Source organism: Phodopus roborovskii, unplaced genomic scaffold (assembly GCF_943737965.1).
Source record: "Phodopus roborovskii unplaced genomic scaffold, PHOROB, whole genome shotgun sequence".
In the NCBI taxonomy this organism is placed as follows: Eukaryota; Metazoa; Chordata; class Mammalia; order Rodentia; family Cricetidae; genus Phodopus; species Phodopus roborovskii.
The window spans coordinates 5884762-5890838 of NW_026126546.1; positions in this window are offsets into that span (position 1 = coordinate 5884762).

The following is a 6077-nucleotide window of genomic DNA, read 5'->3' on the forward strand; positions in this document are numbered from 1 at the left end:
CCAAGCCCAAGTCAAAACACTCTTCAGATCTTCAGCTCCTTTCAGTGTGTTGACTGAGACACACTTCTTTCTCGGGCTGGTTCCGTTCTCTGTTAGCAGCTCTCCTTGGCAGGTATCCTACGGGTCTGGCATTTCCAACATTTTGGGGTCTCCAAGGCAATCCAGGCCTCAATTCACAGCTTCACAATGGCCTCTCTAGGCCTCAGCAGCTTCCTTTAGTCACAGAGGAAGATTCCATAACTCCTTTCTTCTGTCCTTGACTCTAAATTCAGAACCACGTGGCTGAGGCTGCCAATCGGCTGTTTCCTGGGGCTGGGGCATGGCCCTTTGTTTGATTACATCTTCACCAGCTTTCTGTTCTTAATGGTTTCCTTCACTGCCTACGCTTGGCTGCCCTGAATCTCAATCTGTAGAGCAAACTGGCCTCAAACTCAGAGATCCACCAGCCCCTGTCTCCTGAATACTGGGATTAAAGGTGGGCACCACCATGCCTGGACCTAAACTGTTCTTTAATTCCTTTTCACAAGTTGGAAACCTAGCTGGGTAGGGTCTTGCCATGAGGTCACCACTCCCTTTATTCCATTTCTTAACCTGTTTATCCCTTTGAACACAGGATTTAGCTCCATTCCACTTCCTGGTACCCCTTTTCTCATTTTGTATATTGTGTGTGTGTGTGTGTGTGTGTGTGTGTTTCAAATTTTGAAACAGGGTTTCTCTGTATTGCTTTGGAGGCTGTCCTGGAACTAGCTCTGTAGACCAGGCTGGCCTCGAACTCACAGAGATCTGCCTGCCTCTGCCTCTGCCTCTTACTCCCGAGTGCTGGGACTAGAGGCATGTGCCCCCAACACCCAGCTTTTGTACATTTCGTATATTTACTAGCTCATCTTGCTCTTTTTCATTATAAATCTTCATTAGAGTTAATACTAATAACCACATGACAGAGTCAATACTAGGTTGTTTGAAGATTTCCTCTGGCAACAAAGTTAATCCAAATCTCTTCATTTTATCGTCAAGCAGACTCTTCAGACAAGAGCAAAAAATAGCCACATTATTCACCAAATCACAAGACTGGTATCTAGGTCACATACTAACATTTTTCTCCTCTGAAACCTCTTGAGTCAGGCCCCCCCACAGTTCAAATCACCCCATATTCCTACTAGGATGGCCCACTAAGCCTGACTTAAAGAGTTCAATTTTTTTCTATAGTTCGAAGTCCCAAAGTGTTCCATATTCCTCAAAAAACAAACAAACAAACAAACAAAAAAAACCCATAGTCAGGCCAATCACAGCAATACCCCATTCCTGGTACCGACTTCTGTCTTAGGGTTTCCATTGCTGTGAGGAGACACCATGACCATGGCAACTCTTACAAAGGAAAATATTTAACTGGGGTAGACTACAATTTTAGAGGCTTAGCCCATTATCATCATGATGGGACATGGCAGCATGCAGACAGACATGGTGCTGGAGATGAAAGTTCTACATCTTGATCTACAGACATCAAGAAGTGAGCCATTTGCTGGGTATAGCTTGAGTATATATGAGACCTCAAAGCCCACCCCCAGACACACTTCCTCCAACAAGGCCATACCTACTTCAACAAAGCCACACCTCCTAATAGTGCCGCTCCCTATGGGGGCCATTTTCTTTCAAACCACCAAACCACCATGGTAAGTCTCTAAAACATTTGACCTGGTCATGTGGACACCACAGTGTTCAGCCCTGCTTGCTTATCCTGTGGGCACTGAGTCTTTGATTCAATGAATGTCTTCCCAAGGCCATCTTGTGAAAGACCAGAATTTTCACACCCCACCCAAGCTTATCTATGGAGACTTGGCAGGGTACCAGGTACCACAAGGCCACAATCCTAGCATGTTGTCACTATTTCCTGTGGCTGCCTTGTGATAACTCAGTGGCTTCCAACCACTGAGATGTATCTGCCACCATTCTAAAGCCAGCCCTCTAAAGTCAGTATCACTGGGCTGTCACCAAGGAAAAGCCATTTTGCTCCTTCCAGCTTCCTGTGGTGGTTAGTTGCTACCACATCCTTCCAAGTACGGCATCTTTGACTTCTCTTTGTCCCAGATTTATCTTCTCTTCTGTGTGGTCCAAACCTCCTGCTGCTCTCTCCAGAAGGACACCTAAAAACAACTCACCAGCCTGTGCTCTCCGTTTCTGTCAGTGCCTGGACCTGGGAAGATATCAGTGAGCACTGTCAGCAAAAAGGGAGCTGGGGCAGGGTGCCCTTGAGTTGAGAATCTGAACATCATGACATCATGGGAAGAAATGAGGATTAGGCTGTGGGAGGAAAACCAGGCAGGTGGTTCTGGGTGCTGTAAGAAGGAAGGCTGAGCAAGCCATAGGGATCAAGCCAGCAAGTAGTCCTCCCCCATGGCTTAGACTGTGTTCTGGAACCACAAGCTCAAATAAACCCTTTCCTCCCTGAAACCGAGCGCAGTGTCTGTGAGTGAAGTGGTGTTTATGGCAGCGACAGGAACCCTCATTAAGGTACCCTCCTCAATCCTGCTTCTCTATTTGTCCTCTTGGCCTTCCTAATTTCCACAGTAATCCAGAAATTCTCTGCCACTTTCCCAGTAACAACAGCTATCCGATTCCTGAGCCACAGATGGCTTTTTTTCTTCATTTAAAGGCATATAAAAATAAATGGCAATAGGACCCCACAAGGAGCCTTCCATGCTCTGTTTCTTTCCAAGTATCAAACTAGACTTACTTCCTTCTCTCCCTCCTCCCTAACGCCCTCTCCCCAATCAGATGTGATCCTGGATTGTCCTAATTTCTCTGAGAGAAGCTAGGTTTTTTATATATATTTAGTTGGGGGTTAACATGGACTTCCCTGGGAGCCTGTGGCGTGTATATTCCAAGAGCCCCACTTGGCAGCCCCAACAGGGAGTTACTGGCTCAGATCAAATCAGAGCTAAGAGCCTCTGCTGGCCACCTCTTCCTGCCCCTGGCTGTGCTCTGTCCAGTGGCCTCCACTACATTTGGGGTGTCACAGGCAGAGGGGGACTTCACGGCCATTTCCCTCTAGAAGGTGGCTCAGCACAGCTGTTTGCCATGTTGTGTGCTCCCTTGTGCCTAATCGATGAGTCCTGCCACTGCAGGGGAGTGCAGTGATTTTGATTTTGCTCCGAAGTCCCCCAGGAACTTGGTGCCACTCGGGCTCTCCCCTTCTTCGGCTGTGCCCCTTCCTTGCTGAGAGTTCACAGGATTTTCCCATTTCCCTGGGTGGCAGGGCGTGTCTGCAGCCCCTACCCATCTTTTCTCCCACCTTCACCCCCCCCCAGTTCCCAGTGGGGCTTCTGTCTATCGCACACACGGCACTCCTCTTGGGAATGTCTTTCAGATCATTATCTCCTCTCCCTCCTTCCCTTCCTCCTCCTGCTCATCTTCTTTTTGGTGTGTGTGAAGGTATGTTTGTCTGTGCTTCTGTTTATGAATGCAGAGGCCAGGGGAGGAGGTAAGGTGCTCTGCCCTATCCCTTTCTGCCTTATTCCCTGACAGGGTCTCCCATGGAGCTAGGCTGGTGGTTAGCAACCTCTAGGGATTCTCCTGTCTCTACCCAACTCTTAACGTGAGTCTGGGGAATTCAAGCTCAGATACCCAGGCTAATACTGTAAGTGTCCTTGCCCGTGAACCACCCTCCCAGTCCCAACTCTTTTCTTTTTGTCTGGTGTGGTTTGTGTTTTCTCTCCTCATTATACGGTGTCCACTCCCCAAGTTACCTTCCGGTTTGCTAATTTGCCCTCGCTTCTGCTGTTCTTTTTGGATTTGCCTGTGACTTTGTACATTTTTCAGCTCCACGGAGAAGGCAGTGTGGCGCCGCATTCTGACACTCCCTACGCAGTCAGAGGCAGTTTCAGACAATGGTTACCTTTGGCCACAGGAAGACTTGTCCTCTCCGTGAGCTGGCCCCAGCTTATGCAGCATCCTGAGAGCCAGGCTGCTGTGATCTCCTGGACAGTGGCCAGTGGCCAGTAGGGTGGATGACCAGGCTATGCATGCTCTTAGAGGCCATAAAGAACGGAGTAGGCAAAGTCTATCGAGAGTGAGCCTATCTGTGCTGAGCCTTGCAAGTGTGAGCAAGATACTAATCCTCAGGGTGGGCCAAGCCCCAGTCCTCCCAGATGGAGGGGAGGTGGCCCAAGTGTGAAAAAAGAAAAACTCACCAAACTGGGTTTTTGAGAACTTTTAAATGTTCAGGAGGTAATTGGGAGGGAAATGTTCCCCAGGTGTATGGTTTAGCTGTGGTTTGCAGGAGAGGTGGGAGGTGGGCACTGAGTCAGAGGAGGGAGAAGTTCTGGTGGATGTCACGCAATAAAGTGGCCCTACGCTTATGCTTATGGCGACGTGCTATGCTTCTCAAAAATAGAAGGAAATCATTGCAGAGATGACAAATGTTCGAGCTATGTTTACCCTGATTCAAACCTCAACCTCTCTCTCTCTCTCTCTCTCTCTCTCTCTCTCTCTCTCTCTCTCTGTGTGTGTGTGTGTGTGTGTGGTGTGTGCTTCTCAAACAGTACCCATACATCTCCTTAAGTTATATTATCGATTAAGGCACATCTACATTAGCAGTAGCAGACACAAACCTTGTCTCCCACTGTGCAGTGTTTAGAGGAGGTGGGGCCTTTGAGGTGGTTATGTCACCGAAGGCGGTGAAGCCTTTTTGAGGGATGTACTAATTGCCATCGTTTAATTAGTTTCTACTCAGCAGGTTACTGAGTTGGTGCCTTGTGTTTTCCACTCTTCACACCCCACCAACCCTTCTGTTTCTCTGTACACGTTGTTGCAGGACAGAGCCCTTGCCACATGCTACTGCCTGATCCTGCCTTCTCCCACCCCCAGAACAATGAGCCAAATAAACTTCTTTCCTTTGCAAATTACCCAGTCCCGGATATTCTGTCATAGCAACAGAACATGCATTAAGGCAATTAGTTTCCATGGAAATGTGAATTGCTACAGCAGGGGCCACTTTTCCTTTTCCATATTGGGAAAAGTTTAAAAAAAAAAAAAAGTCATTCCTCCCTAACAACTCACTCTCAGAAACTTGTTTTGGCCAGAGGTGGCTATGGGTCTGGAAAACCACTAGCACGTGATGCCCCTGCTTCCTAAATTTGCCCCCACCCCCGGGAAAGTCACCCCCACACAGCGGGGAACCGGAAAACGGGCCCCAGATGGAGCCAGGACAGAGCCACTCTGCTAGGATGAGATTTCTTTCCCCTCCATGAGCCTCTCCGGGTATGTTAGTTCAGGCCCCCAGCAGCCGCAGAATCAAAATATCTGGTAAACCATGTGCCTTCGGCAGAGCATGGTTCAGTGGACAGAGACCATCTTCAAAGCCACCTGGACCACCTCTGTGCAGTGGGGTGTGTGAGTCCAGAGAAGAAAGGAACACAGAAACCAGACCGTAGCTCCGATCTCCAAACCACACCTCTCAGACACCAAAAAGACGATCAAAAAGAAGGGGCCTTTCAACTGGCTGAGCCTGGCACTATTGTCTGTCTGGCTAATCTTTAAAGCGTACGCTTGGTTTTGATCGTCTAAAGCAGTACTTGGTGGCACACGCACACTTACTTGGGCCACTTTTTTTTTTTTTTTTTTTTTTTTTTTTTGTACTCGCTGCTACACTGGGGAGTCCTCTGTGTATCTCGATGCGTCGGAATTAGGGCTCCTGGTACGAAGTGCGCGCGGTCAGTAGGCACTGCAATGGCCGGTCTCAAGTGTGAAGATGAAGCCCCAAGGTGCAGAGGCGAGCGGAAGGCGGCGCGACTCTCGCTCCTGGGTCCAACCACCTGTTACTCAGCAGGCTCACAAGCTTGGGTCAGGAAAGAGACGTCCTGGAGGCGGGGCGGCTGGGGGGCAGGATGCGGGCCGAGTTTACTTTTACGGTGGACTGGCTGGATCCGCCCTCCCGGCGCCATCTGTGGACCAGAGAGAGCGCGTCGCTGCAAGGCGAGGCGTAACGTGATTGGCGAGGGTACACAATGATTGGCAGGCACTCCGACCGCTCAGTGGGCCGAGCCCTGGGAGCCGCTTCAGGAATGGAGGGCTGCGGAGGC